Below are 22,331 nucleotides of genomic sequence, written 5' to 3' on the forward strand. Positions count from 1 at the left end.
CTCTCTCTCTCTCTCTCTCTCTTTCTATCTATCTATCTTTTAAGACAGGGTTTCTCCGTGTAGCTCTGGCTGTCCTGGAACTCTCTCTGTAGACAAGGCTTCAAATTCAGATCTGCCTGATTTCTGCCTCCAAAGGGCCACCCTAGTCTGATTAGGAGTGGTTTAATATTGTATTAATGTCATAGCTTACTATTTAACATAATAAGAGTAGAAAGTTATACACATAGGGTCTATGTCCTATTTACCCATAGGTTCTTTTTCCATGGACATGCTGTCTGGTATCGGTTTCATCTTTCGGAGCAGGTAAAAATAAAATTAGAAAGTGCTTGATTATAGCCATGTCATTAATCTAATATTATACCAGTGGGGATGACTTATCAAAGTGGTCATTACTGAAGCTCTCAGAGTTCTAAAATGGAAAGTCTGACAATCGCTTTATTCCTCTAACAGTGTACTATGAAAACCAGCTAGTAAGAATGAATGTTCAGATGAATAATTTATTATCCCATGTTTTATGGCACAATATGTGGTAACTTTAGGAATATGGTCTTACTGTAAAGTTCTAGATGAGAGCATAGCATTAGCAATAACCTGTAATGTTTGTGGGTTTATGGGATCCTATTGGCAAACAACTATTAGAAAGGTAACCTTATTCTGTCGTAGGGTTTTCATTTTTCAGACTGTGAGGTTTGATGAGAGCATTAAGTGTTAATTTTTCTTCTGTATATTTCTTACCCTTCATTCTCATCCTCTAACCTACCTTAACCCTTCCTGTTTCATTGTTCCACTCCATAAACCCCTCTATCACTGCGCTCTTTCTTTCCTCCATTTAACTTGTCCATTAACCCTTACTAAGTCCTTGACCTCCATGGGCCTTGCAAATGACATATGTATCAAGAATAGTGAGCATAATACGGCTAAAATGGAGAAATAGGATTTTTTTCTTTTTATCCTTTTAAATATTTCTCTTAATTTTTGAGATTATAGTATAATTACATATATCCACCTTTCCTTTTCCTCCCCCCAAATTCTATAACATACACCTTCTTGTTCCCTTTCACATTCAGAGACACTTTTTAATTAATTGTTGTTATGTATATATATCTTCTTAAATACATTTATGTATTTTATGTATAACCTTCCAAGTCTGTATGATATTACTTGCATATATATTTTTAAGGATGAACATTTGGTATTGGAGAATATGCTAGTGTGTTCTTTTAGACTATTTCTTCTGCTTTTATAATTTCTTAATTACCTATATTTTTGGGGGTAGAGAGTGAGGCCTCAAAGACATTTTTCTTTTCATGTTAGCATGTCTACTGTTGCTCTTCTTCAGCTCATGTTTAAATAGTCTAATAACATTTTGTTCTTAAGAAATTTTGTCTTTTAATGTTTACATTATATTTGCAAACTCTATTATGCAAGAATTGCTATTAAATGTTAATGCTATATATTTTAATATACTAATTTTGATCCATTGAGTACATTTTCCCACTTTTAATACTGAATTTTGTCTGAAAGAATCAAATTATAGTAGTTTATATACATTTCTACCTGTAGATAGCAGCAAAATACTATAAACCGGGACCAATTATTTCCTTTGCTGTTTAAAGATTTTATTTTAAAACACACACAGAATTCTATATTTTTACATCTCACAGTATTTTTACAATACTATGGCCTGATATTTTCTTAAGTTTGGACAAATGAATAAATAATCCTAAATTAATGTCGTTAAATAGGGCTTCTATGCAAAATGACATTACCATGTCCTGAGAACCATCCAACTTCTCCAACAATGCTTTAAATTCACAGATGGAACTAAAATATTGTTTTAAGAAACTGTGTTTTCTTAAACCTTGGTTGAAATTTCTTAAAATTAATGACTCAAGAGCAGATCATTTCACATGCTAGGCTAGTTTAAACATCATAGAGAATCCCAGGTCAATCTGAGACTGTCTCAAAAAACACACAAATTTTGAAATCTTACGTCATTCTTCTAAGTCAGATACATGCAGTAACTTTTTGTGATATTGGAATGTTAGGTACCTACTTCCCAAATGTAGTTGTCATTTGTTGTCTAACCCTTCTGAGCTGCTGGGACAGCTTAAAGTTGTATACGTTAGTTCATTTTAAAGCTAAAAAGTCATATTAATCAAATGGTAATGATATATGGCTGCATAACTCTAAGATAATTAACAAATCCGTGAGATTAATAATCCCATAGGATTAAATTAAACACTAATTAAAAGTATGTTAAAATTTTCAACAACTAGTAGAATCTTTGATGCTAGAATCTGTGATAAGAAAAAAAAATCTTTTGATTAGGGTTTTGAACTACACAGAGTAACTACAGTAATTAAGTACATAGCTTTGTCAACTTTAATCAATTTTAAAATATTATATAAAGGGACTATATATTGATGTGGAACTTCTTATAGAATAAAAACAAAAGAATAAAGAAAAAAAGAAAGTAAAAGAAACACCATGCCAAAATAGTATAAGTTTTAACCACAATAATTCAGACTATAAAAGTTCTACAAATGAAGCAAGATAAAAAAATTTTGGCAATGATTTCTTGAATGTAATATCTGAAGTATAAACAAGAACTACACAAAGGTATCTGACAAGTTGAACCTTTTCAAAGTAAAATCTCATGAATGAAAACAGCAACAAAAATCAACTAAAAATGCATCCTATAGACTCCCAGGAAGCAGCTGGAAGCTAGCATTTCATTTACAAGATGTAAGCATAGACTGAGCAGGTTCTGAGCTATACTAATCTGTCTCCCTGTTAAAAACCAGATAAGTGACTGTCTCCTGCCAATCTGATGTCTCCTGGGATGCTTCTGCTCTGTCAGCCTGTCCTAAAGGTGCATTTTTCCATATGCCTTTGTCCATCCTGTTTGATGGTGACCTCCTCCCTTGTCTTCTCTCTTCCCTGGTCTCTCCTGAGGTACCTCATTTGATTCTGAATTTCTGTCTTCTTCTTTCTACTGCCCCATCATAGGCTCTAACCTTTTCCTAACTACACAACTTCAAATTGGGAAGAAAGGCCTACACAACAAAGACCAGTATATGTGAGAATACAGTCTCTGGACAGCAAACAAAACTTGAGGTTCAAAATTTAGAATTTACATATATAGCACCACACCAAAACCCAACACTTGACTTCCTGACTCACAAGATCATGATATAGTAGATTTATATTGTTTAAAGACACTGACCTTAAAATAAATTCTTGAATATAATAAAGTCTAAACCACAAGATGATTTTTTTTGGTGAGAGTTTTTGAATGAAAAAAAGAAAAAGGGTAGAATATTCCAGATATTTTTGTGATAAAGTTATTATAAGAGAAAAGATGAAAAGCCATTTGGTTCTTTACAAATGATACTTCCTTGTTTGACATACAATAAACAAAGAGGAACATGAGGCAATTTTGACAATATTGCTATACTGAAAACCTATCTATTTCTTTTTTTCTGTCTTTTTACTTCTTTATGTCCCTCTGTCTTTCTATGTCTCCATGTCTTGTTTTTCTGTCAACCATTCTGTCTGTCTGTCTCTCACCCTCTTCTGTATTTTGTGTGTGTATGTGTGTTCAGACAGGTGTTCACTTTGTTCAGGTGTGTTTTCTTGTGCGCATGTGCATATGGAAGCCAGAAGCCAACTTCAGGTGTCCCTTCTCAATCACCGTCTATCTCATTTGAGATACAGTCTCTCAATGGCCTGCACTAATCAAACAGGCTAGGCTTGGTTTTCTGTGATCCCTAGACTAAGCCTTTCCTTTCTCCACTTAATATTACAAGAAAGAAGTAATGAGCCAAGTTACTATGATTTCTCCCTTAAAGATCATATATGTATCTACCAACCATCTCATAAAAACATTTTCTCAACCAGACTGGGAAGTAGTTCTCTTAGAAACTGTAACTTCCTTTATTTTAAACTATAATAGAATTCTTGCTTTCTCTAGCAAATATTCTCAGACTTCAAATATTCTTAAGATCGGTGGGTTAATACTAAGATTGTTTTAGAATACTATCTATTAATTTTTAAAACAAGACTATTTTAAACTTTTATTTTCTGTCTATGATTGTTTGTCTAGATATATACCTGTTCAAAACTTGTATGTAGTAATCACAGACTCATAAAACGGCATCAGATCCTTGGTACTGGAATTACACAGGGTTGTTAGTTGCCACCTTGGTGTTTGGAAACAAATCCATGACCTCTAGCATTTCTATTTCTTTTCGTCACCCCCAAGAACTAGAAGGTATGGTCCTATTGTAGAAAATACCATATAACTCAATTTCAGGAAATCAAATTGCAAAAGAGCTAGAAATTTCTTCTCTATTGGATGCTCATAGTGCTGAAAGTATTATGGTGACAGCTGGAGTAGAAAAATTATAAGTGTCTTTCCCATGTGTGGACATAGTTGTGAGCTTCTCAACAAACTATGCTCATTGAAACCGTCGCATCACAGTTTAGAGAATAAGCAAATGCTTTCTAGTTGGATTTTAGGCTCACTCCATGGAAGGATGTACAAGTCTGGTACTGTTAGCCATTGAAAAAACATGTGACTGAAGAAGTCTGTTACCACTTAGGGATTGTTCTAATAAGTTTCTATTAACTAAATGAATTAAAACTGACTTCTAAATATTACTGTTTTAGACATTTCTCATGGAAGCTTCCTTTTCAATGGGTGATGATTAGTGTAGAAATTTCTAATTGGTCAAGGTGTTATTAATGAATTTTGAATACTCTATATTAATTAGGAAATTGCTCAATCTCTCCAGAGCACAGGGAATGCTGGGAAAGCAGGAACAAAATTCTAAGAGGTTCAGAATCAATGAAATACTGTCATTTTTCTATGTCATGGCCATTGTAATTATGAATACACATTACCTGTAGCTATGTTCACAAGACCTGCTCCCAAATAATACATGAAAATTGGTGCATGTGGGAGATATAATCTTAATAAACTTCATCAGATTGCTTTTGGGCATTACTAGTTCCTTTATATTGGAAGGCCTCTGTCAGACTACTGACCACAATTGCATCTTTGCTTGAATTTTTTGCCTGTCAGCTACCCTGTAGAGTTGGAGTTCTTAGACCCCATAATCCTATGATCACTTTTTTGTATGTTTGGTTGGTTGGTTTTGCTTTTCTACAAATATCTTTGTAATGAAGTAAAAAAGAAAACATGGTTTAAGATTATCCTATTTCTAACCACATTAATAAAATTTAGTTGTGATTTTTACTTCAATAACTTAGCATGATCAAATTACTGTACCAACTAGCATGATGCAATGAACAAAGAAAGCCAAAGATTAAGATCCGATGAAGAAAGAATCATATTCAAAACAACACTGTGCCAGGAACCCTCTTTAAAGCGTAGCCCAGAAAGTCGAACATAAACATAAAGCAGTAGTTCTTCATTAAAAAAAAGGTAGAGATTGACTTGTGTTTGGTGTATTCTTACAATTTAAAAAAGAGTTAATTAGGCAATGTGTAAGTTAGAACATCACAGACCTGGTTTTGTTATTTTTTATACCCATATTAAATTGCAGACACAAATGTAGACATTCCTCAAGCGTTAGCAAAATAAATAAAAAATAGTGAAGGTTTGTGAGTAAATTAGAAATACAAAAGTTATGGGACTTATTAGTAGAACTAATGGGGGTGTAATAATATAATACAGTATATGTCATATCATATCATCATATCATATCATACCATAAAATACGGGGTTACTTTAGTAAAAATATATTTTTTCAATGCCATACATAAAATATTGGTAGTTATGGAGAATCACTTGGAATCTAGAATAAGTCTAATAAAGTTGTCAGGACACATTTAAGGCTCTTTTCCATTATTTTAATAATTTTTTTTGTTTTATTCATTTGTTTTTTTCTGTTCTTCTCAACTCATTGGCCCACTAGAAAAAGTTACTAATGCTCCAAGCAAAATATTTATCCAACCTTATAATTTTATGAACATTAGAAATGTAGTCATTAAAAGAAATAAAAAAAAGTAAAAAAATTTTCTTGCTAGACTAGATAATATTGTGAAAGAAACAAATTATCAAGTTGTCAGAAGCATTACAAATACTGAAATGCTATGCACCTATGCAATAAATAGCTCTTCTAAGGAAAATAATTGTTTTAAATAGAAAGAAAATTTGTCTATGAGTGTATTTTTTAAGAAATATTTTTTAGAATATATTTTAAGTAATATCTTTTGGATATTTATAAAGTCCACTAAATATAATACAACAGAACAAGTAATGACACACAGTCATGTCATCAAGTCGAAGTAGCAAATTAAATGGATGCACAGTGGATAAGATGGGGATAGCTGAGTAAATATTTGGTGTATTTGAACTAAAGTCAATTATTGCTCAGTGTCTATTCCTTTCCATTTGTCCTATTTAGTCTACAAAATGCAATATGACATTTAGAAGTTTCTTCTGAAAAGTTATAGTCATTAAAGAAATTATGCATCAAATACTTTATTGATAGTTGAGGACTCAGGAAAAGCAATCGGAATGTGCTTGAGGACACAAAGATTTTAAACACGTCACTCCTCTAAAAATTATCAGATATAAAAATTAACAGCTGCATTGGTGACATACAGAACTACAGTTCCAGATATTTGTGAGGCTGAAGCAGGAAGATCACAAGTTACTACCTTCCTTGGCTCTGTGGTGAGACAACAAGAGGCCTCATTTCAAAATAAAAATGAAAAGGAGAGGAAGAGTTCTAGCACAGGCTTAAAGTGCTTACATATCAAAAATTAGTCCATGGACTCAATTCCTAGAGCTAACTAAATAACCAACCAACCAACCAACCAATTAACTACCCAACTAACTAAACTACATGAGAGATGGCTTAATGAAGATTTTGAAAAAAAAATCTAATGAATTAAATATTCTAAAGCATTCAGGATTTTTGAGTCTGGAACCTGAGCTACGTCATGGCGCATTGTCTTTACAAAGGATATACAGTAATTGACACATGTTCAGTATATAGTTGTATATTGAATGAATAGGGATAGAACTATTAATTCTAATGCTGACCATGATGAAGACTTCAAGATTTAAAACACATGTCAAGTCATATTAAGTAACCAAGTGCAAACCTTTGATGTCCCTATTTGATTGTTGCTGTTGTTGTTAAAGGGAATTGCTTCCTGATTCAAATCTTGCTTTAGGCTATTGTTTTCTCTGTAAGAAATAACATAAAACAAAACAAAGAAACAAATGAAAATATACTTTTTTTTTACTTTTACTTGAATGTACATTTAAAAAAATATATGTTTTTTTATTATCATTATTCTCACAATTCACTGAGAAAAAAAACTTATCTGAAGTCCTCTACTCCAAATAGGTCAGTACCAACATGGGTGACTTTCGGTTTGATTTGTGTATATTATTCTATGTGATCTTACTGAGATTATTAAATATGAAAAACATTTTGAATTTTGATGAAATGCCTTATCTTATTCCATCTCTCACTCTCTATAGTCAAAAGAGTAATAATTTGCTCATTTGGTACAGAAAAAGAAAATAAGTAAATCAAAAGTTCTTGCATCAAGAAACCTTTTATCTTCCATAGCTCAATGCTTGCCTATTGGAAGAAACCACAAATGTCCTTACATCTTTCAGTAAAGCATTAATACCTGTTGTGAAAAACCTTTACTCGTGCTTACTGTTCCAGCAAGCAGTGAATGGGGAGCAGCAGGCCTAGGGATTGTATGTGACTATCTCCAATAAAATGAAGTTCTATACTTCAGGGGCCTCTAAGCATGCCCCAAACCCTTCAGATTACAAAAGGCACAAAATGCCATTAAAAGGCATCAAGATTTCCTGAAGACAATTATAAAAGCATATAACATCTGTTCTCAATCATGGGCGGCAGGGGAGAAAATATGCACCACATGACATGCTACACACACAAAGAAGTCAAGCTGGAAGAAGAAAAGCATATGAAAAGGAACTGGCCAGGAAAGAACATTGCAAAGTTGGAATTGTGTAATGATAGTGTCCCATGGAGATCTCTTTGAGGAGCTCTGTAGTGCCAAGATCAGTTTGTCCTTCTACAGTAAGAGCCACCTGTGCCATCCTTCGATTATTGGCACTATTTATAAATTGCTACTATTTACAAGATAATTTGGTTGTACAATTTCAAAGAGACTCCTGGAAATGGTACATAGAGAAGTGTTTTTCTTTTTCTCAGTCCCTTGAGTTATATGGTAGAGTATCAAAAGTGCCTCATTCCATTATACAAATCCATATTATTTCTGATAAAATTTTCATAACCGTAAAACACAAGCATAACAGTCCTGTGATACATAGCAATATGCACAATTATTCTTGAAAATAATGATGAGGGCACACTATGTAAACATTTCTATGTCTGACGCCATCATTTTTCTTACTTATTCTAACTGGTTCCAGTCATACTGCCTTTCATTTGTCACAGACATAGAGTAGCCCTCCATTTCCATATTTGCATATGATAATTAACCCCTTATGTGCTCTCCATCCATTCTCTAGGAAGCATGCTTTCTTGGCAATTGCATGTGTGAGTGAAACACTGTCACACTGTAAGAGCACTCCAATCAAGGTGAACTAAAATTGTACCCAACAAAAACTTTTTCAGACTCTGAACTGTTTTACCATATGATACTAATTTGCATCTGACGGAAATTTTTCAAATGTTCTATATCTACTATATTTTGAAGAAGACAGTACATCAGGATGTTTAGATCAATCATTTTGACCCCTACCTTTATAATTATGTACGCCTGTGCTTAAACTACAAATTAAGTTTTAAATAATGTGATTGTCTTAGAATCGCTGTTGCACTATTAGTTTTAATTGAACAGAATGAGGTCAAACCAGTAGGAATATAAGTACATACACCCTGAGTATTTAAAATAAAGAAATGGTCCTTGAATAAATAGTATCACTGAGAGTTTGATATGCTGGAGGCTCTTGACCTTTGGTAGGAAGAAATCACTTAAGGCTTATGTTACATATGTGAATACTTCAAGTCTACAAGCCTCACCATTAAGATATCCCTGACAGGCAGCACTTCACCGTGATAGCATATAGCATTTTTTTTGAAGAGATAAATTATGTGGCCTTTATTTGACCTACAGAAAAAAACTTCATGGGTTACTTGCACCTGGTTTCTCATGGATTCTGTCTTTCATAACTTTTCAAAAATGTGTTTCTATTTGAAATAGAATTATATTACTTTCCCCATACCCAGGCCTCCATTCAGGTCCTGCTTGGTACCTTCGCTCTAACCCTTCCTATGTCTCATCAGCTGTCAAGTTTATAATCTCCTTTAATTCATTATTGTTGTTACATAATTATGTATATATTATACAAATATGTAACTACAACCTGGTGACTTCATTTTTTATTCCTTCTGTGTAGATGGTTTCTGGCTGATATTTTGCATTAGAAAACTAATAAAGGATTCACTCTTTGGAGAGACTCCTTTTTCTATAATTATTAATTGTCTGGAGTTCTTTGTATAGTGTATGGAGCCCTTCAAAAATATCTCCCTTTCCACACCAACACCTCCAATGATAGTGGAATTTTCTTCTGTCAAAATCCTGTATATTCACTTTGGATTTAAATTTTACTACATTATAAACTATGCAGAACAACTAATATCCTTTACAAGATTATTTTCTGAAGCAAAATTCAATCACATAATGAAGTGGATCTTCTTGGTTTCATTGAAAATGCAGTTGTGTCATGTGATTTCTTTTTTTTTTTGGAAGCTGTCTTCGAGAAATGTTTTGCTGAAGCAAACATGTGAGAGGATGTGTTGCTGAAGCAGTCATGTGAGAGGAATTTTCTTGAGAATCGACATGTGATATTTTTCTGGAAGGTCTCATTAAAGGGCATGTGATGTTTTGCTGGAACAAACACTTGAGAGGACACAGAATGTTTGGAAAGAATATAAGCTTAATCTAACAGACAGTGGGTGATGCTCTGGCATTGGTTTACCTTGCTAGTCTTTGCTGGGTTTTGCTGATGCTAGTCTTCACTGAGGATGCTCTGTCATTGGTTCACCTTGCTTGTTTCTCTGATCTTTACTCATGACTTTGTAGAGAGAAATACACTAATGAACTTCTGGTAGTACTCAGGCTGCTTCTTTGTGTTTCCGTGGACTCAGGCCAATTGGCAGAGACTCATGATTTTTTCTGGATTGAGTGACTGCTGCTGATTCATGCTTGGTGTTTGCTAGTAGACTGGACTGTTGACAATGAAGACTGGAATAGTGCCCAAAGAACTACTTCTAAACAGGTTGAGTTCCCCTTTGTCTTATTAGCCATTTTCGTCCTCTACCTTTGGTCAGTGGGGTATAAGGGAGGTTGATGAATGTAACAATGCTTACTAAAGTAGATTTTAAAAAATATAAGCCTACAACATAATGTCAAATATAAAGCACAAACTGTACATGTAAAAGATAATTACACTAACATACCTAGCAGTTAGTTTAATTAATAATTTTGCATATATGCACATATTTTTCTGATGCTTCATTTATCTTGCTCATGATAAAAGGTAGATAAAATAGTAACTACATAACCCAAAGTCCATGCAATAATTGACAAATGTTCTTAATCTTACCTATAAGCATGAAGTACTATCAGCTAGACATCTGGTATACATGTTTTAAATGAAAAACCAAACTGAGACGTGATTGCCAGAGAGAGGAGGGGCAGGAATATATAGAGAATCAAGAATTGAACTGCAGCATAACTCTGTATGGACAAGTTAAAAAACACCAAAAGGATAAAGCATGGAGTGACCTCTCATATTTAAAATACCACTCTAAATAATGCACCAATATTTCATCCAATATAACACATACATATTTATAGAAGATGATAATAAAAGTGGGAACAGGTGCCCTATGGGTCCCCACTTCCTTGGATGTCAAGGGATACCAGTAGAGGAGGGTAACGGGATCAGAGACAGGGTTCAGGGTTTGAAGTATTGTGAGTATGCTGGGATAACTTCCAGGAACAGATTCAGGAGTCCTCTGTTATATAATTGCCCGGGGCCTCTGACTAGCCCGTGTATGCTACCTGATTGGTGGCTCAGTCTATACCCCAAGTTCACTCAAATGGTTAGATGTAAGTATCTGCATCTGTGTCAGTTAGCTGCTAGCCTCTCAGAGGATAGCCATGCTAGGCTTCTGTCTCTAAGCACATTACAGCATCAGTACCCTTGGTGTCCCCCACTTCACCCCTCAGTGATATGAATCTCAAGTTGGACTGGTCACTGTGCAACCTTTCCTTTAGTCTCTTCTCCATTTTTGTCCCTGCAGCTCTTTTAGACAGGAACAATTCTGAGTGAGAAATTTTTGACTGTGAGTTAGTAACCTCAACCCTCCACTTGAAGCCCTGTCTATCTACTGGAAGTGGATCTTCTCCCACTGTTGCACATTTTGGCTAAGTTTACCCCCATTGAGTCCCCAGAGTCTCTCACCTCCCAGGTCTACTGTACTTTCTGGAGGGTCCTCCAACTTCCCACTCTCCAAGGCTGGATACTTCCATTCATTCTCCTGGCCCTCTGCACTTCTCTCCTGCTCCTTCTATCCTGCTTCCCTTTTACCCTCCCACTGTACACATCCCATGATTATATTGTTCTCCCTCCTAAGTAGAATTGACACGTACTCACTTGGTACTTCCTGCTTGTTAAACTTCCTATGTATCTGTGGGTTGTATCCTAGGTATTCTTTACATTTTGAGTAATATCCACTAATCAGTAAGTACAAACCATGAATGTTCCTTTGGGCCTGGGTTACCTCACTCTGGATGATATTTCTAGTTCCATCCATTCACCAGCAAAATTCATGATAATCTAATCTTTAATAGCTGAATAGTATTCCATTGTGTAAATGAACCACATTTCTGTATCCATTCTTTGGTTGGGGAACATACGAGTTGTTTCTACTTTCAGGCTATTACAAATAAGGCTGCTATGAACATATTGGAGCACCTGTCCTTTGGGTATGGTGAGGCATCTTTTGAGTATATGCCAGGATTAGTATAGATAGTTCTTCAGGTAGAATTATTTCCAATTTTTGGAGGAACTGCCAGATTGATTTCCAGAGTGGTTGTACCAGTTTGCAATTCCATTAACAATGGAGGAATGTTCCTCTTTCTTCACATCCTCTCCAGCATGTGCGGTCACTTGAGTTTTTGATCTTAGCCTTCCTGATTGTTGTAAGGTGGAATCACAGGAGGGTTGTTTTGATTTGTATTTTCCGAATGACCAAGATCTTTGAACATTTCTTTACATGCTTATGGCCAACTGAGATTCTTCCATTGTAAATTATCTGTTTAGCTCTGTACTCCAATTTTTAATTGGGTTATTTGGTATTTTGGAGGGTAACTTTTTTAGTTCTATATATATTTTGGATATTAGTCCTCTGTCATATATGGGATGAGTGAAGGCTTTCCCTCAAACTGTAAGTTGCTTATTTGTCCTATTGACTGTGTCTTTTGACTTACAAAAGCTTATCAGCTTCATGAAATCACATTTATCAATTGTTGATCATAAAGCATGAGCCACTGGTGTTCTGTTCAGGAAATTTGCCCCTGTGGCAATGAATTCTAGGATTTTTCCCATTTTCTCTTCATTTAGATTGAGTGTATATGGTTTTATGTTGAAGTCCTTGATCCATTTGGACTTGAGCTTTGTGCAAGGTAATAAACATAGATCTATTTTCATGCCTGTACACACAGACTGTCAGTTAGAACATCACCATTTATTGAAGGTGCTTTCTATTTTTCCACTGTATGTTTTTTGGTTTCTTTGTCAAAGATCAAGAGTCTATAAGTATGTGGCTATATTTCTGGGTTTTTTATTCTATTCCATTAAGCAACCTGTCTGTCTCTGTTATGGTAAGCGTGCAGTTTTTATCACTATTACCCTATAGTTGAGCTTGATGTCAGGGATAATTATTTCCCCAGAAATTCTTTAGTTATTGAGAATTGTTTTCATTATCCTTGTTCTTTTGTCTTTCCATATGAACTTGAGAATTGCTCTTCCCTTGTCTGTGAAGAACTGAGTTGGAATTTTGAGGGGATTGCAAGGAGTCTGTAGGTTGTGTTTGCTAAGATGGTCATTCTCATTATGTTAATCTTGCTGATCCATGAACATATGAGATTTTCCATCTTCTGAGATCTTCTTCAGTTTCTTTCTGCAAGTGCTAGTGTCTTACAGATCTTTCACTTCCTGGGTTAGAGTTAAACCAAGATATTTCATACTATTTGTGGCTATTGTAAAGCATTTTTATTTATTTTTTTCTTTACCCATTTATCCTTTGTATAAAGAAGGGCTATTGATTTCTTTGAGATAATTTTATACCCAGCCACTTTGCTAAAGTTGTTTATTAGCTATGTGAGTTCTTTAATAGAATTTTGGGAAACTGCTTATGTATACAATCATATTGTCCCCAAATAATGATATCTATGTTTCTTGTTTTCCACATTGTATCTCCATGATTTCATTTTGTGTCTAATTGCTCTAGGTAGAAATTTGAGTGCTATATTGAATAAGAGGGCAAGAGTGGGCAGCCTTCTCTTGTCCCTGATATAGTGGGATTGGTTCAAGTTTCTCTCCATTCAATTTTATATTGGCTATTGAATTGCTACGTATTATTTACTATATTTAAATATGTGTCTTGAATCCCTGATCTTTCCAGGACTTTAAACATGAAGGGGTGTTGGATTTTTGTCATAGGTTTTTTCCCCATCTAATGAGATAATCATAATCATTTTTTTTTTAATGGAAAAACCCTGACATGACATTATGAGACAATGAACCTCCATCTCTTGGTCATGTATTGATGGCCATTCAGCCAACCCTTAGGATTAGTTAATTACCCCAGTGAGGCTCCTTTAAAATTAAATCTTCACTTGCAAGTAGTTATCTTTGGAGATAGCTTCTACATTACGGATAGGAACATGTGTTCACTTCTTTAAGCTCTTGGAGTCTATCTGGTGCAGATCCATGCAGTCCCTGGACAGGTGGCCTCCTTGGAGTCCTCCAACCTCTCTTGCTCTAACACTTTCCAGCTCCTCTTCTGCAGGGCTCCTGGAGTCCTAAGGGAAGGGATGTGATGAAGCCACCATACTTCTGGCTGCCTGTTTCAAGGTCTTTCACTGTGCATATTGTCTTACTGGTCTCTGTATTTCTTCCCATCATCTGCTGCAAGGGGAAATTCTCTGATCATGTCTGAGCAAGACACTAACCTATTAGTGAAGTAGAAAGTCATTAGGAATCATTTTATTGCTACATTTGTTTAGTACAACTGTAGGTTTTTATATTTTGCTTTGTGTAGCAGCTTATATTCTAATGCTAATTAGGTCCCTAAAACTGTTTACAGGAAAGGGTTTACATGTAACTTCTGAGAACCTGCCCCCAGTAAATTCTGATTGATAAATGAAAAGATCAACAACCAATAGCTAGGTAGGAGATATATCAGTGGTGGCTCAGGGCGTGGGGTGTCAGAGTGTTAGGTTTTTAGGGCTTGGGACCAGAAGGAAGCAGAAGAGGAGAGCGATGCCATGCCTTAAGAATATGCAGGACACAAACAAGAGCCACTATGAGGGAGAGAAACATAGAGAGCTCCCTGGGCTCTGGGCCAAGAAAATGGGGCCCAGAGGGCTGACTACTTGGAGTTAAGAGCAGCCAAAAAGAACATAGAAAGTAGTAGGTAGTAACTCAGAGTTATTAGTGAGTGGTAGATTCTAATAACATTGAGGTTAGGCAGTTCCCCAGCTATTGTGCTGTTTGAGACATATTAAAATATAAAGGCCGTGGATTGTTTTAATTGAGTAGCATAAATGATCTAAGGTGCTAAGGAACCTTGTGCTGAGATTTATTAAAAGTTCATACTACAGGTTTTACCCTGAGTCTCAGATTCTTAGTCTCCCAAGGAATGCTGTGTTCTATGTTGTGGAATGGGCCTTAAGTCAAGTCTAATATTGGTTGGTTACTCCCACAGCTTTCTGCCACCATTACACCAGCATATATATTGCAAACAAAACACATTGTACATTAAAGGCTTTGTATCTGGGTTGCCTTTACTAATTTTCCTTTAACATCTTGCAGAATACCTTCCTGTACCAAAATCAGTAGTTGGCAGTCATGAAGGCCCTAGGTACGCATCAATTTCACTTCTCTGTGTTCAGTGAGTTGTGTAGGTGCTGTCATCAACAACAGAGCCCTGCCAAGAGCTGTGGAGAGCAATGCATAGCCTGGCAACAGCCTGAGAGGTTTTTTGGAAGGTTGGGATAGAGGGGTGGAAGGAGGTTCCTCTGAGACAATTTTTACAATAACTCCACTAAATTTAACCCATCTCCAATACCAGAAGCTTCATTTATTGACAAAACATGTCAAGCTGGGACTTTTTCTTCACATTATTTAGCGATTGAGTTAAGAATTGCTTTCTTTTGTCAAGATGGCCATTTTTACTATATTAATCCTGACAATCCACGAGCATGGGAGATCGTTCTACTTTCTGAGATCTTTATCGATTTCTTTCTTCAGAGACTTGAAGTTCTTGTTATACAGATCTTTTACTTGCTTGGTTAGAGTCACACTAAGGAATTTTATATTATTTATGACTATTGTGAAAGGTGTCATTTTTCTAATTTCTTTCTCAGCCTGTTTATCCTTTGAGTAGAGGAAGGCTACTGGTTTGTTTGAGTTAATTTTTTATCCAGCCACTTTGCTGAAGTTGTTCATCAGGTTTAGGGGTTCTCTGGTAGAATTTTTGGGATCACTTAAGTATACTGTCACATCATCTGCAAATAGTGATATTTTGACTTCTTCTTTTCCAAATTGTATCCCTTTGACCTCCTTTTGTTGTCTAATTGCTCTGGCTAGGATTTTGAGCACTGTATTGAATAGGTATGGAGAGAGTGGGCATCTTTGTCTATTCTCTGATTTTAGTGGGATTGCTTCAAGTTTCTCTCCATTTAGTTTGATGTAGGCTCCTCCTTGCTGTATATTGCTTTTACTATGTTTAGGTATGGGCCTTGAACTCTTGGTCTTTTCAAGACTTTTACCATGAAGGGGTGTTAAACTTGAGGACCCAGCTATACCACCCCTCAGCATATGCCCAAAAGATGCTCCAACATATAACAAGGACACATTCTCCACAATGTTCATAGCAGCCTTATTTATAACACCCAGAAGCTGGAAAGAACCTATATATCCTTCAACAGAGGAATGGATACAGAAAATGTGGTACATTAACAAAATGGAGTAGTACTCAGCTTTAGTTTTGTTTTTTCTTTTCGAGACAGGGTTTCTCTGTGTAGCCCTGGCTGTCCTGGAACTCACTCTGTAGACCATACTGGCCTTAAACTCAGAAATCTGCCTGCCTCTGCCTCCCAACTGCTGGGATTAAAGGCATGTGCCACCACTGCCAGGCTACTTGCTATTAAAAACAATGAATTCATAAAATTCTTAGGCAAATGGATGGAACTAGAATATATCCTGAGTGAGGTAGCCCAAGCACAAAAGAACACACATGGTATGCACTCACTGATAAGTGGATATTAGCCCCAAAGTTGGCAATACCCAAGGAAAAATTCATTGACCACATGAAACTCAAGAAAGAAGATCAAAGTGTGAATGCTTCTGTCCTTAGAAGGGGGAACAAAATACTCACGTGAGGAAATAAGGAGACAAAGAAGGAGCAGAAACTGAAGGAAAGGCCATCCAGAGCCTGCCCTGCCAGGGAATCCTTCTCATCTGCAAACACCAAATCCAAACACTATTGTTGATGCCAACAACTACTTGTTGACAGGAGCTTGATATAGCTGTCTCCTGAGAGGGTCTTCTGGAGCCTGACAACACAGAGATGGATGTGCTGGCAGCCAACCTTTGGACTAAACATGGAGTCTCCAATGGAGGAGTTGGAAAAAGGACTGAAGGAGCTGAAGGGGTTTGCAACCCCATAGGAAGAACAACAATATCAACCAACCAGACCTCCCAGGGAATGAACCACCAATTAAAGAATACACATGAGAGGGAACTATGGCTCCAGCTGGATATGTAGCAGAGGATGGCCTTGTCTGGTATCAGTGGAAGGGTAGGCCCTTGGTCCTATGAAGGCTTGATGCTCCAGTGTAGGGGAATGCCAAGGTGGAAAGGTGAGAATTGGTGGGTGAGTGGGGAACACCCTCATAGAAGCTGGGGAGTGGGCACAGGATAGTGAGTCTTTAGGGGAAACTGGGAAGGGGATAACATTTGAAAAATAAATAAAGAAAATATCCATTAAAAAATTGCTTTCTATGTATATATGTTAAGGAGCTTCAATTATATTAAGCTTCCACTCTATTTAAGAAATGGCTCCTAATTTTTGCTGTCTGTGATCATATTCCCACCTACATCCCCCTCCACCCTCTCATGTCCCACTTGAAGCTTTCCTTTTAGGCCTTCCCATTCCATGGTTATTCCAGAACAATTTATTTCCCTTTCCCAATGAGAATTATTTGCAGGCCGCTCACTCTTACTCTATACCTAATATCTATGTATTGTAACATTATTGTCATTGACTTAACAGATAATAGCCACCTATAAGGAAAATATATGTCATATGTGTATTTGTAGGTCTTTATTACACTACGTAGAATGATTTTTTCTAGTTCCATTCATTTAACTGAAAGTCGTCTGATTTTTTTAATAGAGGAGTAAATAAATATTTCATTGTGTAAACATACCACATTTTCTTTATTCATCTACAGAAGAATAGCTAGGTTCTTTCAAATTTAAGGCTATTATGAATAGAACAGCAACAAAGATGGTTGTGCAAGTCTCTGAGGTAGAATGAAGAGGACTTTGGGTACATGCCCAAGAGTGTTATCGCTGGATCTTCAGATAGATTGATTCCCATATTCCCGAAGAACTGCTACACTGATTAATATAAGAGCTGTCCATGTTTGTACATATTCTCTTTTTCCACATTCTCTCTAGCATGAGCAGTCACTTGTTTAATTCATCTTAGCTATTCCGAAGTTAAGGAGAAATCTCAAAGTAGTTTTGATTTGCATTTCCCTGATGACTAAGGATGTTAAACACTTCCTTAAGTGTTTCTCAGCCATTTGATTTTCCTTTTTTGATAATTCTCTGTTTAGAAATGTGCTATGTTTTTGTAATTCCTTTTTACTTGATTTCTAGTCTTTTAAGGTCTTTATATAACTTAGATAGTAAGTCTCTATCAGATATGTAGTTGGTAAAAAAAAATCTTTTCCTATTTTTTAGGCTGCCACTTTGTTCAAATTACAATGTCCTTTGCCTTACAGAAGCCTTTCAGTTTAATAAGGTCCCATTTATTAGTTGTTGATTTTAGTACTGTAGTATTGGTATTCTGTTCAGAAAATCTTCTCCTGTGCCAATGAATTGAAGGCCATTCCCCCATTGTCTTTTCTTTTATGTTCACAGTATCTGGTTAAACATTGAGATCTTTATCCATTTTGCCTTGGATTTGAGCAGGATGATCTATTGCATTCTTCTACATGCAGACACCAAATCTGAGCAACACAGTCTGTTGAAAGTGCTGTGTTTTTTCCAGTGTGGATTTCTGGCTTTAGTATAAAAAATCAGGTGTCCATGGATATATGGATCTATGTCTGTGTTTCAAATCAATCCCATTAATCAATGTATCTGTTTTTGTATCATTATCCTATTGTTTTTATTACTATAGATTTGAAGTAAAATTTAATATTGGAGTTGGTGATATTTCTAGCAGTTCTTTTATTTTTTTAAGATTCCTTTAGCTGACCTGAATTTTTTGTGTTTTCTATGAAACTGAAAATTACTCTCTCGAGAACTGTGAAGAATTTTGTTGGGAATTGCACTGAATGTTGACTTTGCTAGGGGGGTGCATTATTACTATATTAATCCTACTGGCTTACTAGTCTGGGAGATCTTTTTATCTTCTGATACTCAGGACTTTCACTTGCTTGGTTAGAGTTATCCTCAAAATATTTTATAGTTTGTGAATCTATTTGAAAAGTTTTATTTCTCTGATTTCTTTCTTATTCCATTTGTTATTTATATATAGGAAGGTTACTGATATTTATGTGACTTTGTTTTTTTAACCTCATTTTTTTCTATTAATTATTATATACATTTATGTCTCAAATGATATCCTACTTCCCGGTTACCCCTCCACAAACCCTGCATCTTACATCTGCCCTTTTTCCCCTCTCCTTTGCCTCTATGAGGGTGCTCTCACCCACCCACGAACCCTCTCCTGTCCCACTGCTCCAGTGTTCCCTATGCTGGAGCATCAAACCTCCACAAGACCAAAAGCCTCCCCTCTTACTGATGTCAGACAAGGGCATCCTCTGCAACATATGTATCTATCCCTGTACACTCCTTGGTTGGTGGTTGAGCCCCTGGGAGCACTGGGTTGTTCAGCCAGTGGATGTTGTTCTTCCCAAGGAACAGGCACACCAGGTTACTGTCAGCAAGAGCCACTTGGCACCAGCAACAGTGTCAGGTTTAGTGTCTGCAGATGGATCCCCAGGAAGGGTGGTTCCAGGATGGCAGTTACTTCAGTCTGTGCTCCATTTTTTTGTTCCTGTCTTTCCTTTGGAGGGAACATTTCTGGGCTAAAAACTTTGAGATGGGTGGGTGATCAAGTTCCTTGACTGGGGCCCGTGTCTGTCTATTGGAGGTGGTCTCTACAAATTCTATCTCTCCATCTCTTCACATTTCGACGAAAGTCATCCTCATTTTGTCCTGGGAGCCTCTTGCTTCCCTGGCATCTGGGACCCTCCAGTAGCTACCTTCAGGAGGTATATTGAGCACACATGTAGAGAGAGGACAAACTTGCCTTGTTTCTTATCTTGGTGGAACTGCTTTGAGTTTATTTCCATGTAAGTTAAGGTTGGTTATGAGCTTGATGCACTTTGCCTTTACTATGTTGCTAAGTATCCCTTACATGTCAAATTTTGAGAAGATGCTTACCATGAAAAGATATGGATTTTGTCAAAGACATTTTCTGCATCTAATGAGATAGTGATGTGGTTTGTCTTTTTGATTTTTTTCATAGTGAGGCCCTTTATTGATTTGTATATGATGAACCATCCTTGCTTCTCTGGAGTGAAACCCAGTTGGTTATGGTGGTTGGTATTTTTGATATGCTAATGGATTTGAATTACAAGTATTATTTGAGGCTTCCCTTTCATATCTGATTATAAGGGATACCGATCTGTAATTCCCTTTATTTGTTCATTTCTTGTATAGGTCAATGTACCATTATGAGTGTGACATCATAAGACAAATTGGGAGATGTCACTTTTGTTTCTATTCTGTGGAAAAATTTAAGGAGTATTGGCATTAGACTCTGAAAGTCTGGTAAAATTCTCTGCTAAAACCATCTGGCCTTGTGCTGGTTTCACTTGTTTGTTTGTTTGGCTTGGTTTAGTTTTTTGTTTGTTTGTTTGTTTGTTTTCTTGTTGTTTGTTTTGGGTTGGAAGTCTGTAATTTGTTGCTTGTGTTTCACTAGGGTTTTTGTATCACTATAGGCTTGTTTTGAACATCACACTAAATTCACTAGTGAATATAACCATGATGAAAAGCTATTATATTTTGCAAGATTAAAAAAATTATTTTTAAACTACATAATTATTCCTTTGACTTTTTTAACAAGCTAAACTTTATAATCAGTCAATAGTAGTTATTATGTAAATAAGTAAAAAGAAGAAAAATCTGTGTAGTACAAAGTATTAATTGTTGAACCTAGCAAGAATACCTTAAACACTAAATCATGGCTACTAGTGAAGAGTACAATATTTGCAGGAGGCCAATTAATAGGATATCTAGTTTCTAAGCATTTTTGTGTCACAAAAATAAATACTGTAACTGCTTACAATCAAAATATTTGAATTATTGTAGTCTTTTTGTATAAGTTCTGCTTTGTTCTACTTGTCTAATCAAATTAGCAAGAGATTTTCATGAAAACAGAAGCATGTAATTTCTTACATGTATGAAAATAAGACTATATTTGTTGACAACGTTTCGTAAACAGAACTGGTCATTTATATATAAATGTGTTTATAAGTTTCCATATAAATAAGAGTCAAGATTACTGAAAATAAATGTTCTCAAATATTAAGTAATCCTTTCATATCCGGTACTCAGTGACAATTTAAATACTTCAGGGATATTTTCTTGGTAATATGTTAACATATTTGATTAAAAGTCAGTCTGACTTAGGTTTATTAATATTATGCTTCACCAGAACCCCCTGGAGTGAGTCTGTTGCTTAAACTGTGGAAAGGTCACACATTTACAGCATATTACTCTGTTTCAAAAATAATTACATTCTTCTTGTCTATTGGGGAAATAGAAATAAAGATAAGGTCAACAATATATGCAATTAAATTTAACCTTCTAAATGGAACATTAGTGATCTGGGTTTACTTCCAACATTCATTAAGAAAGAACTGCTTTTATGCATATGTGCTCATATCATGTGTATATAATCTCTTTAATGCAGAAAAAAATAGTGATCTGTTACATTGTAGGCATGAATTACCACATGCTTTCAACAGATTGAATGATTTGCCAAATATCGAAACACATAATACTTAGGGACTTCTGTCCCTAGAGATGCAAAAATGGATGAACAGGAAAACTTCAGTTATTGTATGTATGTAAAATTTATATATGTAACAAAATAGGGTCAAACATGTTTCTAATTTTTGATTCGAAGGCCAAAATCATATTAAGAATATTACTAGCCACATTGGACACATTGGAATGACTGAAAAAGGGAAACACGAATCATGAGAATTTGAGGATGATCTGAAGTATCTCAGATTAGCTGGGCATTTATCATGTGGATTCTAAGTCAGTATACCATAGAGATGATATCATATCCATGTGTAGTATGGCTCTATTGTCAATACCCAATATTTAGAACCAATCTACAGATTTACCAATAGATGAATAAAAAAATGTAATGTGAAACATGAGATGTTTATGTGTGTATATGAGTATCAGTATGTGTATGTATGTGTGTGTATGAGTATGTGTGTGATTTTGTGTGTGTGTGTGCTTAATATGACATACATATGCAGTAGAGTTACACTCAAGCATAAAGAAACAAAATTATGCCATTTTTTGAAAAAAGGTGTAGAAATTGGTATTATCATATTAAGTAAAATATTACAAACTCAGAAGGACTTGACTTATCTGTTTTCTATCATGTTAAGAATCTAATGTTAAGAATCATATATATATATATATATATATATAT

This window comes from Grammomys surdaster, unplaced genomic scaffold (genome assembly GCF_004785775.1).
Source record: "Grammomys surdaster isolate TR1022 unplaced genomic scaffold, NIH_TR_1.0 174, whole genome shotgun sequence".
Lineage (NCBI taxonomy): Eukaryota > Metazoa > Chordata > Mammalia > Rodentia > Muridae > Grammomys > Grammomys surdaster.